This window comes from Peromyscus californicus, unplaced genomic scaffold (assembly GCF_007827085.1).
Source record: "Peromyscus californicus insignis strain IS unplaced genomic scaffold, ASM782708v3 Scaffold_1__1_contigs__length_55948999, whole genome shotgun sequence".
Taxonomy (NCBI): Eukaryota; Metazoa; Chordata; class Mammalia; order Rodentia; family Cricetidae; genus Peromyscus; species Peromyscus californicus.
The window spans coordinates 15,010,089-15,024,358 of NW_026294492.1; the positions used below are offsets into that span (position 1 = coordinate 15,010,089).

Sequence of the window (14,270 nt, forward strand, 5' to 3'; positions counted from 1 at the left end):
CTCGTCCTTCGCCATAGATCCTCTCCCTTGCTCTGGCTTCCCACTGCGATCCTCAGAAACACACACACTACCCACGCACAGACAACTTTCTTTTCTGTACCATAGATACCAACCAAACGTGCACAGCAAATATCCCCATGTAGTTGCTCCCTGTGGCTTCCTGGTGAGCGTCCACCAAGGGGGCGCAAGGCGAGAAAGCTGGGTGGGAGGGACCCAGTCTTGCCTCGGCCTGGGTCTGGCAACCCTAGCACTTGCGAAGTAGCGGGGAGGGCGGTGTTTCTCCGTAGGGAAGTGCGGAGGAAGCTGGGCGGGTATGCGCGACGCCCCGTGTTCCAGCCAAGGAGAGCGCTCAGGTCTTGGGGCGGGGAGTGGGGGTTGCAGTGCCTTAGGGTGGGAAGACCGGACACCGCTTTGTGGTGGGAATGTCCCTCACCTGGCAAGAACGGGGACACCGTGCTGCAGCGAGGGGAGGCGGCTCCTGCCCTGCATTGCGCGATAGGCTTGAGTTGGGGGGCTCAGAGCTGCGGGTCGAGCGTTCAGCAGAGGGCGCTGGGCGGGGGTGGGGTGGGAGAGGAGGGGGGCAGCGGCTTGCTGCGCACACTTCCCCTATTATTAAACACTATGTTCAAAAGGCGTCGGGGGACTTCCCGGAGCCACGGAGCCCGTGTCGCGCGACCGAACGGCCCACGGAGCTCATGGACCTGAGCGCCGCCGCTGCGCTGTGTCTCTGGCTGCTGAGCGCGGCTCCCAGCCCTTCAGCTCACCAGGCAGCCTCAGGAATGGTTAGGTAGTACCACACCACACCACTTCATGATGTCGCTTTACCGGAGCCTGGCTGGGAGGGCTCCGGCCAAGGCAGCCACGGGGGGGGGGGGGGGGGGGGGGGGGGGGGGGGGGGGGGGGGGGGGGGGGGGGGGGGGGGGGGGGGGGGGGGGGGGGGGGGCACGGCCGCGTAGACGCGATCACCGGCTTCATAGATCAAGCGATTCAAGGTACTTTACGTATCTTCTGTGCCAGCACATCCTGCCTGCTCCTGCTCTGAGATGAGCTGGGGGAGGCAAGCTTCTGCTCCATTGGGTTGTGAGCCAAGGTCCCATGAACCCCATCTTTAGGTGTTAGAAACCTTCGTCTCCAAAGTCAGGGCATCCGAACTTGCTAAGCCTGGACTGTGGCGCCAGTCGGCTTGGTTTCTGGGGGCCGTGGGGTTGGAGGTCCCTCTGTGGAAGTGTAGGCTGGCAGGTCTCCCTCAAGCAGGCTAGGAATTCAAGGTCCACTTCTTTGGGGGAAGGGTCTAGAGTGGCCTCGGGACTGGAGCCCTTGGAGAAGAAAGGACAGGAATGGGGACCCTGGAGTTCCTGCCAAGAGGGACTAGCAGTGATGGTACCTCCCTGTCTTTTGGGGAGGATGCACAAATTGAAGGAGTTAAGGAGAAATCAGTAAATGGCCTCTCTCTGTATCAGGAGGGCCCCTCTCAGCAGGGTGCATGGGGTGGACAGTGGCTTCTGTGTGGGAAGTGTGGGTGCCTGTGTTCTGTGGCAGCCCTGGGCCCCAGCGGCCAGAGTCCAGGACTTTGTGTGGGGAGGACAGGGATGCTTGGAGCTCAAGCATCCCATCTTACCCTGTGCTGGACCCTGTCAGAGTCATACATAATCAACCAATCTGCACTCTGTTTAGAAATGATGATCCAGTTTGGTGAGAACGTCCAGCATGCAACATGCTTCCTGGCTGGGAAACAAGCTAATGTTCCAAGATGGGAAACAAGACTCTCCAGAGAGGAGTTTCTCTGGTGTTCTCCATCTCAGATAAAGCACAGACTAAACATGAGCAGCCTTAGTGTAATTTTATTTTTGCATTTCACTTTACATGGTGGGACAAACAGCTTTTGTCTTTGGTTCTTTGATAAAGAGTCATGATCAGGGCTTTTAGCTGCAAATTTTCTGCTCCAAATGAATAGTTCATGCATTAAGAACCAAACAAGGTTTAACACTACCTGTGACCTGTCCTTTTAGTGGATGATGTAAGTGGTCCCGAAAAGTTTGTGATTGTTTTGTGTTCTGTTTTATGTATAAATAAAGAGGCAGATCTTTCGAGTCCTCTCACTGTGAAGGTAGTTGCTGAATCTTGAACCTGTTTATGGCATGATGCTGTGTAAGCAGGCCCTGGGTGGCCAGTGGAATGCGGCACATAGTGAGTGGCCCGCAGCTTAAAAAGTAATTTTAACCTCATTCTGATACTGTTGCTTTAAGGAAATGGCAAAACTCGAAGCAGTGGTAATGCCACCAAGGCTCAAGACCATGCTGTTCCCTCAGCAGCTAAAGACAGAATTAATTAGTTTCGGGGAAGTCGCTTTCATTTTGCAATGACACCCACTGTTCCTCAGCTTGGCTCCTAATAAGATGGGGCAGGAGAGGTTTTGAAAACTGAGATCTCCTTGTTGGCAGTCTTCCAGCTTGGATTTGGCCAGAACAGAGCTCCAAGGCTTGCAGGCTGCAGTCGAGCATCTGCCTGCTGCCCAGCCTGGCCACTTGGGCAGCCCTGGATGACATTGTGTGTAGTCGGAGAATTGTTTCTCCGGTCCCACCAAGCCCCTGCAATCCCACAGCCTGCTTATAAAATAATCACCCAGAAGCTTATATTTATTATAACTGCTCGGCCATTAGCTCAGGTTTATTACTGACTAGCCCTTACACTTACATTAACCCATAATTCTTATCTATGTTTAGCCACATAGCTTGGTACCTTTTCTCAGTTCTGTCTCATTATCTTGCTTCCTCTGTGTCTAGCTGGCAACTCCTGACTCAGCCCTTCCTCTTCCCAGAATTCTCCTTGTTTGCTTGCCCCGCCTATACATCCTGCCTGGCTACTGGCCAATCAGCATTTTATTTATCAACCAATCAGAGCAACACATATTCAAAGCATACAGAACGACATCCCACAGCAATTGTGTAATGCTGTTGTGACCAGGCCAGCTAGCAGAGAACCCTTAGAGGGCAGGCATGACTCTGTGTGTATATGTCTTCTGAAATTTAAGTAGGTTGTAAATGACCTGTAAGACAGCAAACTATTTTTCTCCACCAGCAAATAGCAATATATATATTTGTTAAATAGCTTGTATGCTCATCATTCACCACTTTAATATTTTGTACAGATAGTCGATTCAATATTTTATTCATAAAGATGCTCCTGACTGGTGTTTGGGGATGGAGGTTTTGAACTCTGTAGTTTAGCCTAGTGTGTTATTACTGTTCTTCTCTGCTTTGGAGAGCAGAAGGCAAGGACTTGTGCATCAGAATGAGTGTATCAAAATGGGTAGTTACATGGTAGGCCTGGCCCTGCTAGTCTGTGCTGAGCCTGGTCTCCTAAAGTACCATGGTCTCAACACGGTATCAGTGGTCAGGAGGCCCAAGCACAGAGCTGCTATACCCTGAGTCAGGAGCCCCAAGCACAGGGCTGCTATACCCTGGGTCCTTGTGACCACTCTGAAATTGCAGGGGATCATATGCACAGTCATGTACTAGATAAGGTCACTGAGTTGGCCTGGGCTCATGGGAGAAGAGGCCACAATGTTAAGGAAAAGGTTTTTCTCTCCAAGACATGAGCAGTTAAGCTTATAAGGAGTGAATAGTCACTCAAAATATAGTTGTAAGGAGTAAACATTTGGTTTTTGCACCCCAGGCTGCCAAGGAGGACCCATCTCACTGCAGAAAGCATGGGTCCTCTGCTCTGGAGGCTGCATGGTCTAGTCTCTGAAGGCTCAAGGCATAAAGACCATTGAGTTGCTTCTTCTGAGACCAATGATGTATATAAGAGAATCTAGCCTTAGAGCAAGTCTGAAAGGCCTTTCTAGCTTGGTCCTCTAGAGAGCACCTCCTTGGCTGCTTCAGCTCCTCTTCAACAGTCCTGTAGTATACTCTGACACACTTCTTTCTCCACGGGAAGTAGGATGTTGCATTTGTTATTTCTGATTATTGAGAGATGCAGTTGTGACAGGAGCCAGCCCTCTTGAAGGACGGGTGACCAATACGATCTTTGGGGATATGAAGCCTCCCCCCCCCCCCCCCCCCCCCCCGCAGGATGACCCACCTTTGTGTCCGTGATTGCAGCACCTGCCCAGAGGATGCAGTGTTCTGGAGTATGTTAATGAAAGTCTCTTTGGTCATGTTTCCCTCCTATCAAAGACACATCTCGAGACTCTCTCTGTGCTCTTAATTTCATTATTGAATGAAAATTTCTTTCCTTGGGAGAAAAATCTATCTTCTCCACTAAATACTCTGGCAGATACAATAAATGTGGAAGCTCTATGACTCTTCCATAGAAAGGTGTAAAGTCTGGTCATGCACTGTTCATCATGTTCCTAGGTTAAAATTTCACTGTTCTTCCTTGTCCACATGGCTATCTAGGATGCTGTGCAGGGCTTACACATTCACAGGAGAAGGGGCATTTGTGGGGAGAATGTCAGGGGATTTGAAGTTGTATCCAACTTTCCAAACACAGTTGTGAACAGGTCTAAAAGGCTCTTTGGTGGTTGACACTGAGGAGGCCAAACTTCTGTTCCCGCCCTGGCTCTGCTATGTACAGTCTGCCCTTGGTGCTGCTCATTTCCAAGCAGGCTGGGGTGAAGGTGTCCTTGCTGCTTCTCCACTGAGGATGGGGACTGCTGTGGTCACAGATGTGCGGAGCTCACGTATCCTTGGAACCTGCACTCATGTGGTCAGAAGGATCAGTGGTCTGGGGAGAGACTTTCCCACAGGGATATGTCACCAGAGCTGACTTTGGTGGGGCTGTGGGTGTCTGCCGAGTCCTAATCACATGCAGGTGTACAGTGATGGCCAGTACAAGGAAGCCCAGATGTTCTGCAGAGCCTGAGCTGGGTGGATTTGCAGAGGTGGGATTTCAGTCCCTGTGTGAGGGAGTGAGACCTTGCAGGTGCATCCACACCTTGAGGCTCTAATGGACGCCCAGTCAGGGGGTCACATTCTCATCCCAGAGAAGAGGAATTTTCCTATAGCCATACCTAGGAAGGAAATCCACCTCACTTGTAAGCACAAGCCCCTTTATCCGAATGTGTGAGGAATGCAATATGCTCTACTGGGTCTGTCCATTGTCTTGTGCATTGATGCTGTAATTTTCATTTGCAGTACTCTGCAGGGTTAGAGCCTAGTGACTAATAAGCCACATATTTGGTAGTTGCCAATACTTAAACCTCAAAGTTTTTCTAATCATAGAAGAAGAAAAGTAACCATTGTAGTCATATCAGGAGAGATGGGCCACAAAGGGTAGTGGCCCCGTTTTGTAGTTTCTTGGTGTCAGGAATTGCACAGCTGTCTTTGAATCTACTCTGCTCGGGAATGCATGCATGTCTCTGTCCAACACTTACACTGGCATGCCTAGTTTGAAAAACAAAGGCCCTCAAATGGGACTTCCTGATAGTCTGACCACTAAGAACCTGCATTCTGTGAGAGTTTGCCTGCTACATATGGAAAAAACATTTACTAATTTAGACAACCTAGTTTATACTGAAATCTAGTGTCAGGCCCTATTTTCTGGCAAGCATACAGATGATTACAACTCAAGCCCACTTTCTAGAACTCTCCTTTAAATGTGGAGGGGTTATAGTAGGGGCTGGAAGGAGCTGGTCAGCAAAGCTGCTCTCCCTGCAGTAATGATGCTTACAGAACCAACAGATTTAGGACCAGCCCTCCTGGATGGGCTGGCAAGAGAGAGTTAAATGCGTGCTCAGGAGGTAGAAGCAGTTGGTATTTTGGGACAAGTCTCAGAGGCTGGACATGATGGAAACTGGAAACAGTGATTCTCAAGGCTTAAGAGCAGGCACACATGCAGAAGAGTTACTGTGTTAGGCACAGAGCAACAGGTGGCGAGAAGTCGTGGCAGAGTGCATCCTTTATAGACACCAGTATGTGGACATTTCTCCTCCAAAAATACTGTCTGGTGTAGTTCTTGCCTTGAAAAACCTGACAGTTACAGCTTTCAGTCTTTTACAAGCCTCACTATGACCAACCACATCCTTTTACTTCTGCCTATGTATTGTGTGTGTGTGTGTGTGTGTGTGTGTGTGTGTGTGTGTGTGTGTGTGTGTGTGTGTGTGTTGGGGTGGAGGGTTCCTCAATTGCCCTTTATGTGATTCCCTTTCCCATCCTTCCACTCTGGCTAGGTTTGCCCACTGTGGCCTCCAGGAGGCAGCATGGTGTAGTAGAAAGAACTAACAAAGCCATTTCTTCAGAGCAGTGGCCTGAACTAGGGTCTCAGCTCCTTCAACCTGTGGGCTAGAAAATATTTTTTAAAGTTTATTATAATTATGTATATTTGTGTGTGTGTGTGTGTGTGTGTGTGTGTGTGTGTGTGTGTGTGTGTGTGTGTGTGTGTAGGTTTCTATGGAGACCAGAGACATCAGATTTCCCTGGAGTTGGAGTTATAGATGGTGGTGAGCAGACCCACAAGGGTGCCTGGAAATGAACTCAGGTCACTGAGTGGTCTGAGTGCTTATCCACTGAGCCATCTTTCCAGTCCCAGCAGCTATGAAATCTTGAGTGAGGCAGGGCACTTTGCACACAGGTTATTTGAACACTGGGCAAATCAGAGCCTCCAAGGATTGAGAAGCCTGTATGTGAGACAGGGACAGCTTAGGGGTACCTTACCTGGACCTGTCTTCTCTATGCCAAACTGACCCAAGATCTATCTGTTCTATATGAGTAAAGGAAGCCCCTGCCCTTCTCCTCCAGGAAACCCCTCTTCACAGAACTATAGCAACACTGTGTTCTCTATGACCCCTGCCATGCTGCCAGGGCATCACCTGGATCTTCAACAGGTATCATGTTCACTGATACCAGTCTTGGTCTTGAGGTGGCAGAGACCCCACTAATGGTCCACAGCTGCTCTCTGCCTGGACCAATGTGATCACTTACTCTATCTGTCTGGGGCAGAGACGGGAGTCACAACCTGTGAGAGAGCAACAAGGACACACTTAAGAGCCTTTCTGTCCTCATCAGGAGAGCTTTATATGATTTATATGTACTCCATTTTTTTTACAGTTATTTTATTTATTTATTTATTATGTACACAGAAGAGGGTGCCAGATCTCATTACAGATGGTTGTGAGTCACCATGTGGGTGCTGGGAATTGAACTCAGGACCTCTGGAAGAGCAGCCAGTGCTCTTAACCTCTGAGCCATCTCTCCTGCCCTGTAATTCATGTTTTAAGGTCAAGTCTCTAGATAGATAGATAGATAGATAGATAGATAGATAGATAGATAGATGGATGGATGTGAGCAATGAGTCAGTCTGAAGATGAAGCAATGGCCATGAACATCTAAGATGTTTCTACTGGAGTGACACACTTCTGTACCTCTATCCATAAAATGCACACCATCATTCCTTTACTACACAGATATTTGTCACACACTTGCTCCAATGTTTCATATTATGATAGCTGTCCTGGTTCTTAGTACAGTTGAAAGAGGTTAAAAGGGCAGAGAACAGAAAGAGATAATAATAAAACAAAAACAGTGTAACACACACACACACACACACACACACACACACACACACACAGAGTCATCAGGCTGCAAACCAGCAGATGATCCTGGTATTCTGTTGGAAGTGTCAGTGGGCCACAGCCTTGGAACTAAGTGGCCTCCTGGAAAAAGAGTTCAGGCTTTACCTTAGAGGGAAGAATGGTTGCTGATGTTGAACAGAGCCTCTACAGAACAATATAGAACTTGGGGAATGCCACACAACTCTCTTACAGATTGGGAAGTATATTTACACTCACATTCACTCAGACACTCATTTGGCACCAGCACAGACTGCCACATGCCAGGCTGCAACTTGAGTGCACATATATAGTGTTGTCTACGTCTTCATGGGTTCACCACCTTGAAAAAGAGGCACAAAGTTTAAGTCCATCCAGTGAGAGCAACCTTGAGTATAGACGGTGTCCCAGAGCCCTGGGTCACTGGTTTTGTACGGTTCCATGTCTTACAAATGGACTTAACCTTGAAAAGGAGCCAGGGTCCACCCCGGTGCCCCTCTTCTCTTCTTATGTCTGGCAGTCATGGGCCTGGCTCACATTCTCAGGGATGTAGCTGCTTGACTTATCCTTCCTATTTCCCACAGTGGACAGGGGATAAAGGTAGTAGCCCCCTATCACCGCTGACATCATTCACTACCCTCTGGATTTTACCCTGTTTACTTTGGGGTGTTGTAGGGTTCAGATAAGTACTAAAAGCACATGACAGGTGAAATGCAAGTGTGTGTCATGTGAAGGATCAAGGGTAACTCTCCAGAGCCAGATGCCCTAAGGCCATCAAGCGTGAGAAACTGGCCGAGAGGCTACACGTGTTCTCCTCCTGCTGTTTATTTTCATACCTGGTCTCGCTCAGTTCCCAGGTGGCTCCTAAATGGGAACAGATGCTAATGTCTAGCCTAGAGCCATGCCTACACCAGCTGATGATCACCTGAAACAACTCTTTCTCTGCCACTTAACTGGGGCAGAGGCAGGCATGGGGAGGTAGGAGTTGAGGACGGGGGCACCATGCCCAAGATTCATCTCAGTGACAATTTCCAGGTGAATTCTGTGATATAAGGAAGGGTCAGAAACACATGCAAACTTCTGCCCTCTTTTCTCTGCATGGTGCCCCCGTCCTCAACTCCTACCTCCCCATGCCTGCCTCTGCCCCAGTTAAGTGGCAGAGAAATAGTTGTTTCAGGTGATCATCAGCTGCTGTAGGCATGGCTCTAGGCTAGACGTTAGCTTTTTTGGCTTGAGGGTTTGTTGTTGTTGTTGACCATCAGTGTGGCAAGCAGCAACTGCCACCCTTAGGAAACACCCAATGCTGTCTCTTAGAATCTACAGGAAGCTGTTCTACAGACTGCTGGTTAAGGGTCAGACTGGCAAGGGGAGTTCTGCTGGGGAGTTCCTAGCCTTGCTCACTTAGCCTCTTTCTACATCCTGTGCCTTCTTTGTGCCTGACTGCTCTTTTTAGCCTTCACATGCAAGAGGAGACAGATGCAAGAGGGCTGCGGGTGGGGACTGAGCCATTCCCTTCGCTAAAAAAATGCAAATACAGGGTGGACAGGTAAGGGTGTGTGTGTGTGGATGAAATCTGATGGCATGTTCTTTAACATACACTAGAAATACATCTGTGTGTCACCTAAATCATGTGACTCAGTTGTGGATCAAGTCATCATTCTGTACTGAAGAGATGCCTTGAGAGCAACATGCCATTGAGAATTGAGTGTTCTCACCAAAAATACATACATGCATCTAATAAGAAAACAATCAGACACCTTCAAATTGAAAAATATTTTGCAAAACACGTGACTCAGAGTCTTCAAAAATGTCTCTACACTACAAGTCAAACACCAGGGGACTTAGGGGTTGCTTTAGATTAACAGGAGATGCAAGAGATACTCGAGATTCACAAACACTATTGTGAGATTCAAGCAATTCTGGATTTGATGCTATCATCCACAGCAGGCAAGAGGAAGAAAGGAGTAGAGTGTGTCTTTCCTTCCTTGGTGTGGGGTAGTAGTCCACAAATTCCAGATGGTTTCACAAATGGTAACCTTGGTCTAGACCACGGCTTTCGGTTTGACAGTACCTTTGTTTGGGCTTGTCTTCTATACTTCACCAGTTTGATGAAGTCTGAACAGAGAGTAGAAAGAGTCTAAACATCCAATCAGAGTCTCACACTTGTGAGTAAGAAAGATGCCCACCTCCCTGCCCCCCACTCCCGGCCCACCCTCTGTCAATCTACAAAGCATGTGAATGCCAGGACTCATGGACATTCCCAGAACTTTGATACAATCAAGTTCAACAAGACCAGAGGACAGACGAGGGATTCTGATGACTCTCCAGCTAATGCTTCACTTCCCATTCCGGGCTGTTACTGGCTCAGCCTGAATCCAGCATGAGGTGATGATTGGGGAGAGGCGGCCAAGACCCTGTTGTTTCCCAAATGAATTTTTTTTTTTAACCAAAAAGACTTTATGCAGCAACCAATAAGAATGCTCCCATATCTTGTGCCCCAGAATTAAAGGAAGACAGTTACATTTCCAGATATTTTTGTAAAGGTAAGACAACTGAGCTGATCGTATTGTATTTTTAAAAAAGTAAAACCTAGAAGCATCTTTCTTCAATTTCAAGGTTCTTTTTCTTTTTGGTTTTTCAAGACAGGGTTTCTCTGTGTAGCTTTGGAGCCTGTCCTGGAACTCGCCCTGTCGCCCAGGTTGGCCTCGAAATCACAGAGATCCGCCTGGCTCTGCCTCCGGAGTGCTGAGATTAAAGGCATGCGCCACCACTGCCCAGCAATTTCAAGGTTCTTGTGAGACAAAATGAAAGAGTAGGGAAGCATGTTTCCCAATCCATCCACCACAGCTGGATCCAAGTGGTAGAGACAGGCACACTCTCATGGTCGGAGGTCAAAACTACAGAGCGAGAATGATGACCTGCTTGCTGACTTCAACTACATGGCGTTCTGATGAGGACTAAACAGTCACAACACTGGATGACGACAAACGCCCAAGTCCACACATTGTTATTATCTGAAACCATTGCTGCATCTATTCCTTGTGTGAACGAGTATTATTACTGGAAGCCTGCAAGAAAATCTAATCTTCAGAGAGTTTCAGCTTGATTTGCAGAACAAAGCAACAAGAGTATCGTTTATCCTTGGAGCTGTGGACAGAGAAGTCAAGAGTATCTGGCCAGCAAGGGAGTGTTTTTCTTGTTTGCCCATATTTCAGCTCAAAGGAACTTTGTGTTTATTGGCATAACCCAAAAAAGTAATATGGTACTTTGGGAGAGGAAATAAAACACAAAAGATTTACACACACACAAAGGGTAAGGGAAGGGAAAATGGAACCTACTCCAACATTTTCAGTTGAGATGAAAACCCCTCCTGGCTATTTGAATAAATTGCTCTTTAAGTAATTGAAAAATCTAACCTATGCTCTTTAGCAAATTCTGGTAATTTCTCTATACTTGGTTTCAAGTATTTTCTGGCTGGCGTCTTTCCAAAGAGTACACCTGTGCGTTAGTTGAACAATGTCTTACTGAAAGATGAAATGAACTAATTTTGTTTGATTTGGATCTTGGTTAAAATTCTGAAGTTAGATATTTATATGCAGAGTCACAAAAAGAATACTAGCTTAAATGATTCCACTGGGGACTGTAACAAGATTTCCACTGAGCCGACAGAACATTAGAGAATGCTTAGCTAATGAAAACGATTCATCTCTGCTTTTCTATCAAGCACAGCGGTGGGGGAGGGGAGGAGCTCTGTTATTTTAGGTAAAGACTTGTGGTTATTTGACTTTTCCTCTCTTTCATGCTGTGTCTTCCTAAATATGTTCACTTTCTGTTTCTGAACTTTAAAAAGTCCTTGATCTATTTTAATTATGAAAACTCAGTAAAACACTGTTTTGACTTTAAATTATTGGTCTTTAATGCCTTTGATCCCTTTTTCCCATGTAAAACAAAAGCCTAACGATTCTTATTAAATGAGAGGGATAAAGTTTTCACAATGACTATTTTCATTTTATGAGGACACGTTAAGGTTTTGCTTTTGCCCATTAATTATATGGGAGGTCTTGAATGCAAAAAGACAAGATTTGTTTCTAATTTTTATTTCAGTTGTGTTGATGTTTTTGTGCAGAATTCATCTGTACCACTTTCCCCCTGCCCCCTCAAGAGTACAGGTATATTCAGTAAGAATCTAACGTCATTCGCTGTGGTGATAGTGTCCAAACAATCATGCTTTCCACTGAGTTTGGGGCCAGAATGGCCTCCAGAGAGCTCCCCTGTCACCTTGCTGTCACATGTGTAAACTGTCTCAGCTGTTCAACATGTGGGATTCAACCTGGCTTTGATGGAAAGGAACAGTGCTGGCTTCCCTGGGTGGGATCTGTGGGGCTCCAAACCATGACTTAGTCCAAGACTGAGAGAGATCTCAGCTTAAGAAAGGAGCCTTTGGATTACATTCAGAGGCCTCCTGGGTTGCTTCTCAAATATTTTGCAAACTGACTCAGGGAAACAAGTGAATGTTTGTGATTGTTGAAAAGATTATTAAACCCTACAATAATAATAATAATAATAATAATAATAATAATAATAAAAACTAGAGAAACACACAAACTAGGATAGGTGAAGCACAGAAATACGAATCTTGTAATAAACAGACAATGTATATCATATGTGTGCCAGAATAGGTAGGGATGGATGGGAGAACCAAAGAAGTATGAACTCTACATGGGACATGAGATATATCACCAGTTCATGAGCAATGAATACCATGCCAACTTTAATGAGCATTTAAACTCACCCTGCCTTAACTCACCACTTGGTTTGAAGTGCTTGGGGCTGGTAATTGGGCGAGGTTCCCACTGTGTAAATCCTACTGCTCCTGAACTGTTCATCCTCCTGTCTCGCCTGTCTGAGAGCTGAGGTATAGACAAACACCACTACGTCCAGTTTAGAGTGCTTTTGATTTGACGACAGTATTTTAGGACATTGCAACCCTCAAGGACACGCATGCACCACAGTACTGCTGTCAAAGAACAAAAGCGGTCTCTGTAACTCTGAAGTTCATATGTCTGTCCAGTAAACCAAAGGATAACCAGACTACAACCCACAACTCCAGAGAAGCTAACAAGGAAGACCCAAAAGGGTCTGGGAAGGGGAAATAGATGAGATCTCCATGAGTAAACTGGGGATGAAGGGAGGGTAATGGAAGGTAAGGGATGGGGGATGAGAACCTAAGGGAATGGGATGGTCAAGCTGGAACAGGGATGGAGTGGAAAAGCAATGAAAGAGATTCCATGGTAGAGGGAGACCTCACGGGATAGAGAGCAACCAGGTGCTAGGGAAGTTCCCAGGAATCCCCAGGGATGGCCCAAGCTTGGACTACTAGAAATAGTGGAGAGGGTGCCTGAACTGAACTGACATACCCCAGTGACCAGATTGGTGAGTACCCTAACTGTCAATACAGTTTTTCCTCCAGTGACTGATGGAAGCAGATGCAGAGATCCACAGCCAAACACCAGGCAGAGCTCCAGGAGCCCAGTCGGAGAGAGAAGAGGGATTCTATGAGCAAGTGCATTAAGATCATAATGGGGAAACCTGCAGAGAGGACCAAACCAAACTAGTGGGAACTCATGAAAGTTGGATCAATGGCTGTGGAGCCTTCATGGGACTGGCCTAGGCCCTCTGCATGGTGAGACAGTTGTGTAGTTTGTTCTGCTAGGAGAGCGACCTGGCGGTAGGATTAGAATCTGTCCCTGGTGCATGAGCAGGCTTTTTGGAGCCCACTACCTATGATGGGACACCTCCTGCAGCCTCGAGGTAGGGGGAGGGGCTTGGACTTGCCTCTACTGGATGTGCCTCCCCTGAGAGGCCTTGCCTTCTTGTGGGTGGGAGTGGGGAGTGGGTTGGTATGGGGAGGCTGGCGGGGGGAGGCTGGAAGAGGGGGATATTTGATTGGTGTGTAAAATTAATAAAAAAATAAACAAATAAGCTGTTTTCCTCGAAATAAACTTGTATGCTGTCTGTACACAATCTCTAGAGTATGCTCCTGAGTTATATCTATATAATCTATACCTATCTTTCTATGTATCCATCTTTCTATGTATTAATATACTTAGGTAGTCTATTATTTGATCCATTTCTATATATCTGACTGTGATTCTATCTTCCATTTGGATATTTTGAGATAAATAAGATTAGTGAATTCATTATTCAGCAATGATATGTAGGTAAGTATTTGTGAAGTCAACTCTGTTGTGTCCATCACTGAAGAAAAAGGTACAGTTACAGGATATGAAGTATGCTCCTGATGCAAAGCAAAGGTAAGTATAATCTGGGCCTTCGAGTCTTTCTAGGCTTTTTCTCCTCCCCTCTCTGCTCCCTCTTCAGAGGACCAAAGGCTACCTTACCCCTGGCTGCTTGGTCAAACCTACCACATGCAATGTCTGAGCCATGAATTTATTTCTTCCAATTTTCCCTTAACCCCATTCTCAGAAATGGTCACTCAGGAAAGACCCATAAAGCTAATGTCACCGCATACCCTCACAGAAAGAGCTGCCTTTAAACAGTGACCCCGTCTTAGCTCAGAAGGATCCTCAGTAGATGCCTGCCCCATTAGGTAGTAATATCAATTTTTATTCATGAGATGTCTACCCCTCTCACTCCTCTCTGGAATGGGGGTACTTCACATCAAACAGCTCTCTTCTTTGCCAGAATTCTGCTCATTAAG

General features: G+C 46.7%; 1 protein-coding gene and 1 long non-coding RNA gene across 2 annotated transcripts in view; one reads left to right on the plus strand and one right to left on the minus strand.

The window, feature by feature from the left end:
• Hs1bp3 (HCLS1 binding protein 3) overlaps window positions 1-14,270 on the minus strand; it is a 73,138-nt gene that overhangs the window by 43,937 nt on the left and 14,931 nt on the right. The window lies entirely within an intron of this gene.
• On the plus strand, window positions 592-2,106 carry LOC128115366 (uncharacterized). Its single transcript, XR_008220136.1, has 2 exons — window positions 592-787; window positions 1,675-2,106. It is a non-coding gene; the product is annotated as an uncharacterized LOC128115366 (long non-coding RNA).